Raw genomic sequence first — 15,120 nt, forward strand, 5'->3', positions numbered from 1 at the left:
ATAGGGGAAACAAATTTGGGCATGTCACTTTTCAGAGGAAAATTCTAGCATTTGAGGAGAAGAAAGAGTCTTGGACGCAATGTTAAAATCACTGTTTATTTATTCATCAATGACATGCATTTTGCTTAATAAGGCATCTTTCATGAAACTGACTGGCTGCAGTTTTTGGTTTTTTAACTCACTCCATTTGTTTGAGGTTATTGGATGTTATGCTTTTAACACAAATGTTTGCCTCAACTATTTTTCATGCACATGATGAGGGTAATTTAATTTTGCAGATGTTTTTTCAATGGTATTAACATTTATCCAATTCTTAGTTTTCCTAATTTTGTCAAATCTCAAGGTAGTGTCAAGCCTTTCTAATTTGATTGTATTTTAATGTAGGCCAATTTGAAGATGTCTTGAATTAGGTGAAACACTTGTTACTGATGAATAAATAAACAGTAATTCAAAATTGGAATGAAGAACATTTTCTTCTCCACATTCTGCATACTGGTTGCTGTATCACCAAACCATGGCATGGAAAACCTTTTGTTCTTACATTTGCTTTAAGCAGTTCACAGAAAATGTTAAAAAAAAAAAAATCTAATTTAACTAGTGATCCACAGCAGCTACAGCTGTAAATAAGAAAACCAACCAGCTAGGCGACCGGACTGTATATATCACATAAATAAAGTAACATGGGGTAAAAATTATTGACACTTCAGTTACACATTTGATAGCTATCATAATAAGCACGGGCGTACCGAGGGGCGGGGGGCAGCTTCCATAGAAGATATTCACAGTTTTTCACTAGTTTACTGTTTTATTTAATAAGAAATGCTGCATGTTTTCTCGGATTGTACAAGTGCATTCTTGTACTTAAAATGTTTATTAAAAGCCGTTTTTCACTGGTTTACTGTTTTATTTAATAAGAAGTGCTGTATGTTGTCTCGAGTCCTTGTTTCCTGAGACTAGTATGACCTGCCCCCCCCCCCCCCCCCCCTCCGTAGTTCAGACCCTGGGTATGCCCTTGATAATAAGAATGTCTTATGGAAACCAAAACAAAAGTGTCACCCTTCCCACTCACACAGGTCCTCTCACCATTTAAAAAAGTATAGGTAAATGGCCATCAATGCGGCACATGCATTTTCAGTTTTAAAAGAGAAGGAAGGGAAGATGATCCCACATATGGAAAGAGAAAGGTTGAGAGATGGGGAGGGGTTGGGGGAAGATATAGTGATAGCTCCACCTCCCTCAAGCAGAGCAACCACAAATTAAATGAGACTTACACTGTCCTTTGTACATACCATCTACAAGGATAAAACCGACGCACAGAGATAATAAGAACTTAAATGTTTCATGTACTGTAAACGTACTGACATCTTCAGTAACCATATATACAGATATGTGTTATTTCTACTAAACTTCAACACTGTTCATCTTATAGGTGACACTGACCAAAGAAGAAACATTACATGCCCAGAGTCTTCCAAATTCTACTAAATGGGAACTACTAGAGAGTTGAAAACCGCCCCCCCCCCCCCCCCAAAAAAAAGAAAAAAAAAAAGTGCACTGTAATTTTTACTTCAGACACACACTGAAACGTTTTTGTGTAACATGTAGTAAATATAAATAGTAGGTTTATAAGTATTATAGTGCAAAGAATATTCAAAAGTTTCAAGTTTTTGTAGCAGAATTTGAAACAATACTGTATTGTTAGTCAGACAAATAACTTGCCATAATCCAACATATGAGATTTTCATGAAAAACATGACAAGTTATAAATTTTCATAACAGCAACGTACTTAAAAGGAGCTCAAGATGTGATATGTCTATTTCATCAGATTTCAGGCTTGCAGCCAGATGACAGATATAAGTCCAGTAGGGGTAAACCCAAAAATTAGACAAATCGGAAATAATTGCTACAAAAGGTTTTATTGTTTTAATGGCTTCATTTGTGGCCCAATATGGCTACCCTAGATTCCCCCCCCCCCCCTCGACAGAGTTGTGGAAAAGTGGTGGTGGTAGTGGGGGGGGGGGGGGGGGCAAAAATGTACCCAAAAAAGGGGTATTTTTTCGGTTTTGTGATTATATCTCGTAAATGACTCACAATATCAAAAACACAGTGGAATTAAAAATTGTAGGGCATAAAATTCTGCATTGAATGAGACTATCTACATATTTTTTGGACCTCTCGTTTCCATATTAGTTCTCTTCAACATTGAACCAATTTCACACGTTCATGAAAAATTTTTGTTTTAAACCTCTGTTTCTTGGTAATATTGTTGAAACTAACCCATCTATCAATAATGTCGTTCATACAAATGATGTAGAGGAATAAATTCTGCGTTTGATGACCAAAAGTGAAACGAACCACCCGTTTCTGTACGGCTAAGTTTGTACTTTTATTGCTAACCACGTAAGGAACTTCACATTTACAAATCTAGGTCTCTAGATCAGTTTTATGCAGAGAACTCAAAAATAACATTATCATGAGTAAAGATTGAAAAAAAATTAAAAAACTGTTCAAAGTCAGGGGTTAATTCCGTAGCAAGAAATTTAAGGTCAACTTTGGCAATCCCTTATTAAACAGCAAAGCCTTTTTGCACCTTGTTATTCTGCCTTTGTATATATCTTCTGCCTGGCAAGCCAGTATAATAATGACAAAAGTGTATTTTTGTAATTCCTAAGGTAATCATCCAGAAAGTTACCTTCAAAAAATCAGAACCCTACATTTGACCAAATTTGGAGGCAAATATATTTATATAGGTCACCTCTGATTTTAATTTAAAATGCACCACTTGGAAGAGCATCTTTTGCTTTACTAGAATATTGTGCATAATGTGAGTGTGCAGTTACCAGGCGGCAGCATCCTGCGTCAGTCCAATAGGTGACACAGTTTAGTGCTCTCTAGTGACCATTTATGGGGAGGATGTACCAGTGAACCCAGAAACCATATTCGACCGGATAGCACTTCTCAAAAAATCTGACGAACAGCTTAAAGAATTCTTACGATATGAGCTGGCACCTCTTTCTCTTCGATGCATCTGGAATGAGGAAGACTCCCAAGTTAGTGTTATATGACTTGTTCACACCACTGAATGATGTAAACCTGGAAGAAGCAGCATTTGTCATTGATGGTGGATTTCTTCTCCACCGGGTTGTATGGAAGAATGGTGAAACATTCCAGTTAATGCTAACCAAATGCATTGAATATTTAAAATGACACTACAGCGGAAGTGCGACAAGTGTGGTGTTCGATGGCTACCCAGTAGTTCTGCCCACCAAGAGCATCAAATATGCTGAGCACCTCCGCCGAAGCAAAAGACACACTACTCCTGAGGTCATCTTTACCAAGTTAATGATGGTGACTATGACTCAGGAGCAATTCCTTTCCAATGACAGAAATAAAGCACGTCTCATTAGCTTGCTTATTTCGAGGCTTGAAGATGAAGGCTTTTCAGTAGAGCAAGCTAATGAAGACGCAGACCACCTAATTGTTGCCACAGTGCTTGAGGTATCACAGGAACATGAGAAGGTTGTGGTTGTTGATGAGGATACGGACCTTCTCATCATGCTCAATGCCCTAGCCACACCATCAGCAAATATATATTTCTTGAAACCTGGAAGAGGAAAGACCTCATCAAAAGTATTTGGTTCCAGCAGTTTCAAACTGGCAAACAACATCAGAAGGGCACTCATATTTCTCCATACCATAAGTGGATGTGACAACTTCAGCACTCTTCGGTCAGGGCAAGAAGAAGGTGGTCAATCTACTGGTCAAAAATAAATGTGTTCTGGAAGATATCAAACCTTTCTTAGAGCATGACACTTAAGCTGAAGCTATTGTCGAAGCTGACCTCTGATTTTTAACAACCCTCTATGGAGGTACGGCAGGAGACACTTTAGACAAATTGTGATTCGACCTGTTTTCCAAAGCGATTGTGAAATCCAGATTCACCCTAGCATCCGTACCACCAATGTTGGCAGCAGCTCGCCAGCTTTGCTTGAGGACCTGCTTACAAGTACAAATGTGAATAGGACATCAGATGGATCTGCTCCTCTGGGGATGGCAGGCTTCAGAGTTTGGTCTTGGCCCCATTCCTACCTCAAAGAACCAGGTCCACAGTCTCTTCTCTCAACAATTTCCTGCAAATGCAATGAGGGCTGTGCAGGTAGTTGTGGGTGTCGGAAGGCTGGTATTAAGTGCTCATTAATTTGTGTCAACTGCAAGGGGAACTCATGCACTAACTCCATCCAACCAGACGAAACTGATGAACCAGATGTTGATGAAGACCTGGACTGTATATATGAGGTGATGAAAATTACTGACTTTGAGGAGCTGAGTGATTGGGTGTCGGACTCTGAAATTACGGGCTTTGAGGAGCCGGTGGTGCAATGACAGTCAAATGTCAATTTATTTGAAATTTGTGTACATACCTATTTTTACCTTTTCCATCTCATACATTTATGTAATATTTTGTAATTACGAAATATAATAACCACTACTTAATTTCAAGAAGCATCTCTCTCTTCCTGCCTCCTTCATATCAGTTGAATGGGTATCACTATATCATATCAAGGGTTAAGAACGGAGACCACGTATCTGACAAAAGACAAATTTTACAGGGGAGCTACAAAAACATAACTTTTAATAAAAATTTTGATTGCTTTGATTTTTTTATTTGGAGCATAATCATTTATTATTATTAGGTTGTACATTGTCTTTTTTGCATCATTTTGTTATAACATATATTTTTTTTCACTTACAAGTTTTTTTGAGCCAGGACTTTTTCTGATATCTGTCAGATATGAGGTCTCAGTTCTTAACCCTCAATATATGAAAAACTTTTTTTAATATTATTTTTCAAATTTTAAAGAATTTTAATATTTTATTCTATTACTATATTAAATAAGTACAAGACAATGGGTTGCTATAGTTCTGTATTTAAAAGAGTGTACATAAGAACTACTGAAGAACTACGTTTGAAATTGTCTTCACTGATGATGAGAAATGGTCCAACTTTAATGAGGAGCTGTACACAAATGGGTGGTCCAATAAGCTCACTTTTTGTTTCATCGAATGCAGAATTTATCTCACCCTATCTTTTTTATGAATGACATTATTGATAGATGGGTTAGTTTCAACAATATTACCAAAAAACAGAGGTTAAAATGAAAATTTTTCATGAACATGTAAAATTGGTCCAATTTCGAAGATCACTAGTATTGAAACAGGTGGTCCAAAAAACAAATCCAGATCATTCTTTACAGAGCTGTGAAGAGTACAGCTATTTAATGATGGCCTGAAGATTACTTTAACATAATGCTTCTTTAGGATTCTATCCACATCTGAGAGAAACATCTTGGATTTGAATAGCTCTCTGTCTTCTTTATCTAGTGAGTGATCATTTTTACTCCTCATTAAAGCTGTCCTAACCTGATGTAGAGAATACTGTAACACATCTTGTTCACTGTGGTACCATACCACAAAAGCATCATCTACATACCGTCTGAAGACTTTTGGTTTGAGTTTCACTAACTTGTATGTCCTCTCCACAGTGAAGAAGAGCTGTTATAATTTTTACAATATCTAAATTCCACCCAGGGAATATTCAGTTTACTAAGGAAGTGGAGAAAGGTTGTGATCTACGATTTCTATATGTCTTAGTCAATCGGAAAAATAATGGGTCATCGGGACATTCCAAGTACCATAAGCCAACACACACAGACCTATATTTGCAGGTGTCTCACTGCCACCACCCTTCACAAACTATGGGCATCCTTCAAATACTGGTACAGCAGGCATTTGTTGTCCCTAATAAAGGTAGCTTTGCAAAAGAGCTGGATATCTGTGTTCACTGACAACGGATATTCTCCAGATCAGGTTAATACAGCTCTAACAATGAGTAAATTGAGTTGACCATTCAAACGGTAATCGGGAGAAGTAGCTGATCAAATCCAGGATGTTCTTCCCATATATGGGCAACATTTCACCTAAATTAGACACAATCCTACAAAAAACACTATATTAAAGAAATCTTCCAGCCACCTACAAATACCTCCGCTCTTCTTGATTCAATAATGAATGGTCTGTGTTTGCGGAAGGTTAGTTAGCATATCAAAGAATCAACCTATCCTTTTTTCCAGCACTTCAACTAACATTCATTTGTTCTGAGGTAAGGAATCTCCAACCCAAAACCACACCCTCATCTAAAATAGTATTCTATCACCAATTCAACAAACATAACATCCCTATGTCAATCCTGCTTCCAATCTCCACCATGAGCAATTCTCCTATGGATGACCCACATGCAAGACCTGTCCTATACAGTCACTCATCATCTACTGCCACAGTCTAGTCAGAGCTTTTTCCTATCATGTAAAAGGTATACCATGTGTGAAAGCATACCAGTTCTGCTGAAATTAATGTGCACTTTTCTACCGATTATTTATGAGCACTCCCCCCCCCCCCCCCCAAAAATGTCCGAGCCTCCAGTTATACATCCTGAAACTGTACTTAACTTTCCCCAGCAACTCCCATTTGAGTTCACATAGCATCACCATAATACTTGCACGCTGACTGAACATACCAGTATCAAATCAAGCACCACACCTCTAGAGTGCTTCGATGTGTTCCTTTAACCTGAGCTGGTGGGGACCATACAAACTCAAGCAGTGCTCAAGTATCGGTCACACTAGTGTTTTATAAGCTGTTTCTTTTATAAATGAGATATGCTTTCCTAAAATTCTCCCAATAAACCAGAGTCGGCTATTCGGTTTCCCAACTACCGTCTTTATACACTTGTTCCATTTTGTACCACTTTGCAACATTAAGCCTAGATATTTAATTGATGCAGCTGTGTCAAGCAGCTCATTATTAATGCTGTATTTGAACATTACAGGATCTTCTTGCTACTCATCTACATTTTGTTGTAGATCATCCCTCCCATAAGCCATGCTGGTACGGGTACAAAAGGGCCCAAGATTCAAGAACCCAGCACAATCTGTAGGCAACCATCCTTTCAAGCAGTTTGTGGAGCTTGTAGGTGAGACTAATCAGTCAGTAGCTGTCAAAAGACATAGTAATTTGCCTGTCTTAAGGACTGCAACAATGATACTATCTTGCCATTGTGAAGGGATGAGAACTTCAAGTTAATTTTTTTTTTCTATTTATTTATTTATTTATTGTTCCGTGGGACCAAATTAAGGAGAAGTCTCCATGGTCATGGAACGAGTCAATACATGAAATTATAACGCGATATTAGAAACAGATAAAGTGAAATATAAAAAAACATATTCAGGTGACAAGTCGTAAGTTTAAATGAAGAAAATCAACAATGTAACACTGGAATTTGCTTAATTTTTTAGCTCTTCCAGGAGCTCCTCGACAGAGTAGAAGGAGTGAGCCATGAGGAAACTCTTCAGTGTAGACTCAAAAGAGTTTGGGATACTGCTAAGATTTTTGAGTTCTTGTGGTAGCTTATTGAAAATGGACGCAGCAGAATACTGCACTCCTTTCTGCACAAGAGTCAAGGAAGTGCATTCTACATGCAGATTTGATTTCTGCCTAGTATTAACTGAGTGAAAGCTGCTAACTCTTGGAAATAGGCTAATATTGCTAACAACACACGACATTAAAGAAAATATATACTGTGAGGGCAATGTCAGAATTCCCAGATTTTTGAATAGGGGTCAACAAGAGGTTCTCGAACTTACACCACATATAGCTCGAACAGCCCGTTTTTGAGCCAAAAATACCCTTTTTGAATCAGAAGAAGTACCCCAAAAAATAATACCATACGACATAAGCGTATGAAAATATGCGAAGTAGACTACTTTTCGTGTTGAAGTGTCACTTATTTCAGATACTGTTCTAATGGTAAATAAAGCAGCATTTAGCTTCTGAACAAGATCCTGGACATGGGTTTTCCACAACAGCTTACTATCTATCCAAACGCCTAGGAACTTGAATTGTTCCGTCTCGCTTATAATATGCCTATTCTGTCTGATCAAAATATCGGTTCTTGTTGAATTCTGAGTTAGAAACTGTAAAAACTGAGTCTTACTGTGTTTTAGCATCAAATTGTTTTCCACAAGCCATGAACTTATTTCATGAACTACATTATTTGTTACTGTTTCAATATTACACACAAGATCCTTCACTATCAAGCTGGTGTCATCAGCAAACAGAAATATTTTTGAATCACCTGTAATACTAGAAGGCATATCATTTATATAAATAAGAAACAGCAGCGGTCCCAGCACCGTCCCTTGGGGAACGCCCCACTTAGCAGTGCCCCATTGGGACTGAACATCACTACCACTCTCAATATTGCGGAGAATTACCCTCTGCTTTCTGTTCTTAAAGTAAGAAGCAAACCAATTGTAAGCTACTCCCCTTACTCCATAATGGTCCAACTTCTGCAGTAATATTTTGTGGTCAACACAGTCAAAAGCCTTCGTTAAATCAAAGAAAACACCTAGAGTTCGCAACCTTTTATTTAATCCGTCCAAAACCTCACAGAGAAAAGAGAATATAGCATTTTCAGTTGTTAAACCATTTATACAACCAAACTGAACATTTGACAGCAAATTATGTGAATTTAAATGCTCCAGTAACCTTGTATATACAACCTTCTCGATAACTTTAGCAAACACCGATGGCATAGAAATAGGTCTAAAATTGTCAACATTATCAATGTCTCCCTTTTTATAAAGTGGCTTCACTACCGAGTACTTTAATTGATCAGGAAACCGACCACTCCTGAAGGAAAAGTTACAGATATGGCTGAGAACTGGGCTAACATACATAGAACAATACTTCAGTATTCTGCTAGGTACCCCGTCATATCCATGAGAGTTCTTGGACTTTAGTGATTTAATTATTAACTCAATCTCCCTCTTGTCAGTATCATGAAGGAGCATTTCAGGTAACAGTCTCGGAACACTTTTTTCTAAGAGCGCTATATGATTCCCTGTTGGGACTAGGTTTCTATTTAGTTCACCTGCTATATTCAGAAAGTGATTATTAAAAACTGTACATATATGCGACTTATCAGTAACACGGACATTCCCACTAAGCACTGATTCTATATCCTCGACCTGTCTCTGCAGACGAGCCACTTCCTTTACGACTGACCATATGGTTTTAATTTAATCCTGAGACTTAGCTATTCTATCTGCATACCACATACTTTTTGCCTTCCTAACAACATTTTTAAGCACCTTACAATACTGTTTGTAATGGACTGCTGCATTTAGATTTTGACTGTTTCTAACGTTTTGATATAATTGCCACTTTGTTCTACAAGATATTCTTATCCCTCTATTCAGCCACCCAGGCTGCCTGTTTGTGCTAGTACCCTGTTTTAAACGTTCTAACGGAAAGCAACTTTCAAAGAGCATGAGAAAAGTCTTGAGAAAAGCATTATATTTATCGTCTACTGTATCAGCGCTATAAACATCTTGCCACTCTTGTTCCTTTATAAGGTTTACAAAGGTCTCTACAGCAACTGGATCAGCTTTCCTGAACAGCTGATGACTATATTTAACACGTGTTGCAGCACAAAAATCTTTTAAAGTTAAAATTTGTGCATCATGATCTGAAAGGCCATTCACCTTTATGCTAACAGAATGCCCTTCTAGTAATGAGGAATGAACAAAAATATTGTCTATGGTTGTTCTACTGTTCCCTTGCACTCTCGTTGGAAAGAATACAGTTTGCATAAGATTATATGAATTAAAGAGGTCTACCAGCATCCTCTTCCTTGCACAATCACTTATACAATTAATATTGAAGTCACCACATATAACTAACTTTTTGTATTTCCTATAAAGTGAACCAAGAACCTCCTCTAGCTTTAGCAAAAATGTTGTGAAATCGGAGTCTGGGGATCTATAAATAACAACAGTTAGAAGTTTAGCTCCGTTAAATTTAAATATTGTTGAAGACTCTGCATAGACATAACCTTTGAGTAACATTCAGATGTTGGATCATCTATTTATGAATTGAATCAGAGCCTGGTGCCATACTTTGAGTTGAAGCAATAGCATGAAGCTGTTCTCTGCCACTGAAATTTTCATTATATAATTTGTCTTGGTGGCAGCTGAACCATAGGAGGATGTTGTCAACTTGTTTCTGCATCAGAAAGGCAGCCAATTAAGAAGATGATGTCAATGCTGTCACAAAAGGGATCATGAGGTGTTCAGTAAGAACCAACGCATAAGTACACAGACAACCTTGAAGGACGAGATACGGAATAGCTGTTGATCTTTGGTGGCCGAGAATACCATGGAACTTGTCCCACACCTGGGAGGAAGAGGCATAAATTCCTGAGGAGGAGAAATAGTGCTCCCAATATTCCTCCCTACTGCACTTAATAAGATAGTGAGGTTTAGCATGGAGTTGCTTAAAAGTGAGGGGGACGACATGTGAAGGATACTGCTCGAGATGACATAGGGATGTACAACAATTCTGAATAGCTGTTGCAATGTCTTTTGTCCACCATGGGATTGGCCGGCAGTGAAGTGTCCCTGTAGAAAGATGAGTAGTAGCCCCAGTGACACGGATGACTGCGTCAAAGATGTCTCCCACAACCTAGTTGATGCACTCTGATAAAAAAAGGGGTGAATGTGACAGCAGAGGTATACAAATGCCAGTTGGCTCTTCGAAGAGCCCATTGTGGTAACTGGTCCATCATGCGGTGACAAGGAAGTGAGAGGATCACCAGGAAAGCATCACTCACAGAAAACTCAGCTTGCCTTTTTCTCACATGATATCCTACAAACTATGTATGGAGGGCAACAGGCAGACTCCAGATTCATAGATGCTTGACACAATGCCCAACTGCAGACTGTTCATGATGGTCCAAGCATATGGGTTAGATTCTCAGATATGCGTGTGTCTTGAAGACTTTTTAAGTAACAGAACCCAGGACATTGTCCTCAACAGTGAGTATTCATCAGAGACAAGAGTATCATCAGAACTGTCCCATGAAGTCTGATAGGACCATTTTTATTCTCTATACAAATAAATGACTTGATGGACAGGGTGAGCAGCAATTTATGGTAGTTTGATGGTAATGCTGTGGTGTGCGGGAAGGTGTCATCATTGAGTGACTGTAGGAGTATACAAGAGGACTTAGGCAATATTTCTAGTTGTGTGATGAATGGCAGCTTACTCTAAATGTAGAAAAATGTAAGTTAATGTGGATGAGTAGGAGAAATGATCCTGTAACATTTGAATACAGTATAAGTAGGGTGCAGCCTGACACAATCACGTTGATTAAATATCCAGGCGTAACAGTGCAAAGCAATACCAAATGGAATGAGCACATTAGGTTGGTAGTAGGAACAATTTTAAGAAAGTGTAGTTCATCTATAAGGAGATGGCATATAGAATGGTAATGTGACCCATTCTTGAGTATTGCCTCAGCATTTGGGATCCGCAACACATCAGATTAGAAGAACACATTAAAGCAATTCTGAGGCGGGCTGCTAGATTTGTTACTGGTAGGTTCAAACAATATGCAAATATCATGGAGGTGCTTCGGGAACTGAAATGAGAATCCCTGGAGGGAAGGTGATGCTCTTTTTGGGGAAAGCTACTGAGAGAATTTAGAGAACCAACATTTGAATCTGACTGCTGAACGATTTTACTGCTGCCAACATACATTTAATGTAAGTACTATGAACATATGAGAAATCAGGGCTCATACAGAGGAATACAGACAATTGTTTTTTCTCCACTCTATTTATGAGTGGAACATGAAAGTAAATGACTAGTAGTTGTTCAGGGCATCCTCTGCCACACATCATATGGTGGCCTACAGAGTATGTATGAAGATGTAGATGTGTCACTGCCACACAGATCACTGTGGAGTGTCCGATGTAGTGAAGCTAAGAGGTTAGGCTAAGAGATCATTAGGTCAATAGCCAAAAAGCTGCCATGAACACCACTGAAACATGATGGAGTACCATCATTGAGGAGGCACAGATCAAGTTTGGAAAGGAGCTGGTCAATCAAAAGGCCCCTACTAGATGAAGTGTTACTTCCCTGCACACTGAAATATCCAAGTAGGGTATTAAGGTGGTCATCTCAAAGGAAGTAAGTACCCCACCTGAAGGTACCTAAATATTACAAATGGTGTTCACTGGGATATTTTGCACTCGCATCACTATTGTTTACAACATGGTAGAGAGAGGAATGCACCCACTGATGACATATGTGCAAACAAACCTAAAAATTACTACTGGGGCCAGTGCAATACCAACAGATTGCGAACTGCAGAATAAGTGGAGATTACTTATTCAGTTACAGCATGTGACAGTAGTATCCATTACTGTTCCATTGGACATCATGTTGAGGGTGTCCTAGTTAGGTGTGAAGGGGACACAATGACTGGTCAAGTCCCAGAACCACTTTCTGTCATTTTTGCCTGCAGGATAACATCAATGAACATTGTCTCAGATTACAATGATGCGGTGTGATATGGTGCCTCCAACATCTCCAGAAAAGCCTCCTTCCAATTATTCTTATTATTCTCCTCCTCATCCTCATCCTGCTCCTTCTCCTGTTTTGCAGATTTTGCTGACTGAGATTCTTGTGAGGACCTATGTGCTTCAGGCATGGGGATGGATGAAGAGCGGGCCACCCTTGGACCTAGAGGTCTTGGCTCTTTCAGTCATTGGGTGGGGTCAGCCCTCTGACCTGTGGGTTTCCAGGGAGAGGTGTCCCAAGAGTGAGCCCTTTAACTAATAGATGGAGAGGAGGAAGCTGCTTCTCCATCTAGGTGTGGGAGGTGGTTTCCAAAGATGGTGTTTCAGGAACCACAAGAGTGAAAGGTGTTGATAGGATTGGTTTGGAAACAATTGAGGTGCTGAAAGCAGTGACTTTTCCATAATTAGTCATCATGTTGACAGGACGCAGGCATTCATATTTGTTTCTTCCTCAATACATGACATGTGGTCAAAAGATCATTTTAAATACTGGACAACCCGGTGAATGTGCACGATGGTGCTTAGCACAAATGACACATAAAGGTGGTTTTCTCAAGGACGAGCTTCATGGAGTGATTGCCTACAGTTTCCACATTTTGGATCTGCCATGCAGAGGGACAACATATGACCAAAGCATCAACATTGGAAACAATTCATGGGCAGCAGAACATAAGGTTTCACATCATACATGTACATCATAACTTTAACTAAGCACCTGTATATGTTTGTTTATCCTTGGGAGTTTTTTGTACATGTTGGATGAAATATACACCTCAGCATTCAAGATTAGTTTGTAGCTTGTCATCTGCCTGAAGTGTCAGGTCTCGGAGAAAGGTAACTCCTTGCACCAGATTCAAAGTTTTATGTGGGGCCATAGTTAATGGTATGTCATCTAATCATTAATATATTTGAAGAGCTTGAGATTATGCAGCAGAGGAGGCCTTAATCAACAGTGATCTATTGCGCATTTTTCCTAATGACTCAGCTTCTCCAAAATTATCTTCCACAAAAACTAATGATTCCATCACCATAAAAGTATCTCCATCTGTTCTAGTATACACCAAGTACTGAGTAAATTGTTTCATTCTCAGTTGTTTGGCTTGTCCCTCTTGCCATGGGGTAGCCAGGGTAGGGAAAGCAGTAACGTTGTTAACCATTTGTAACTTCCAAAGAAATGTCATCAGTGGTTAATTTTGAGTAAAACCTATACATTTATCTGGTTGCTGTGTTAAAATTTGCTGCTTTTCCAAAACAGGGTGGAGTGTATACAGTCTCACCTCGGTAACATGTTGTGCAGACACAATTGTGAGAAAATTCTGAAACTGTGATTTATTAAGTGAGTAAGTGAGGAAAAGTAAGGTCAGTAGCTTTTGAAAAAGCACATCCTCAGTACAAAAAAAAAATGTGCAACGTCATCACTTATGTTGTTCTACAACCTATAGAGTTTCTTGTTTCACCAGCTATTGATGAGTATTTCTTTCATTGAAAAAGTCTGTAGTTAGTGGAATAACAAGGCAGATAATGAAGTTTTGCATAATAATGATGTGGCAAAATACTGTCCTCTTTGCATGCTATCATTTGCCAAAATCTCACTTTGATATCTGAAACTGTTTATGAAATATTAGGAACATTGTGGATATTTCACTCTGTCTTTATTGCTGGCGCAGCGTGATCGAAAAAGTGTGTGCTGCATCAGATCAATTTTCTCAAGATTGGTGACAGACATGTTTAGCCAAGTCTAAAGTAAAATTCAGTATGTTAGCTAAATTTCATACAATGCAACATATTATCTAATACACACCAAATGCAAAATCATAGTGACCTCTATTTTCCATTGCAAACTTTTCCGAATTTTGCGCAGTGTCTTACTTCCACATAAATATCACAATAACTATAACCATTATAGAAATGGTGGGCACATCACCATGAACCTAAAATGTACAGCAATAAGTAATGCAAAAATGAAAATTTTTACTGTATAGTTTCTGAAAAAACCTTTGAGAAAAACTACTGGATGGGCACCTCAATTCTGTCATCACCAACTGGCCGAAAGGTGGCAAACACTTGTCGGACTCCCCTTCCCAACACATGAATTAACTCAGGCAGCACTTTGGACGAAAACTGGTCAGTGCTTATCGGCCAACATATCCTGTGTGGACTCTGCATAACAACCCAACCAAGTTTGATTGAATACCCCAGTGGCTTATAAGTACATACATGAGTTTACACAGTTATGGGGCACAGGGGGTCACCAACAGTATGCAGTAGCCACTATGTAGGGCATTCTTCCCCAGACAGCTCACAAATCTGAAATGGAGGTCAAACACAGAAAGGGACCAAAATTACTTGAGCCAAAAAGTGATGTAAGGGAAATGAATGAAGAGTCAACAAAAGTAAGCTGAACCTAGGGAAATGGCTGAGTCAACATCACAGGCTGCTGTCATGGAAGAGGAGGAGTATTAAAGACAGTCAGAGATGAAAGGCTGCAGCACAAGAAAGAAAAGAGGTGATCTCCCAGTCTATTTCTAATTTGTCTAGCTGGGTCATGTCATGATAACTCCAGAATATTTCAGCAAACAGATTCATTGCCATCTTCAGGCACTCCCTGATGACTGCTGCACTGCTCATGTTGCTCAA

The 15,120-nt window shown here is 38.8% G+C and overlaps 1 protein-coding gene across 7 annotated transcripts in view; it reads right to left on the reverse strand.

The window, feature by feature from the left end:
* Window positions 1-15,120, reverse strand: part of LOC124616394 (rabenosyn-5-like) — a 169,474-nt gene that overhangs the window by 143,168 nt on the left and 11,186 nt on the right. The window lies entirely within an intron of this gene.

This window comes from Schistocerca americana, chromosome 1 (genome assembly GCF_021461395.2).
Source record: "Schistocerca americana isolate TAMUIC-IGC-003095 chromosome 1, iqSchAmer2.1, whole genome shotgun sequence".
Taxonomy (NCBI): domain Eukaryota; kingdom Metazoa; phylum Arthropoda; class Insecta; order Orthoptera; family Acrididae; genus Schistocerca; species Schistocerca americana.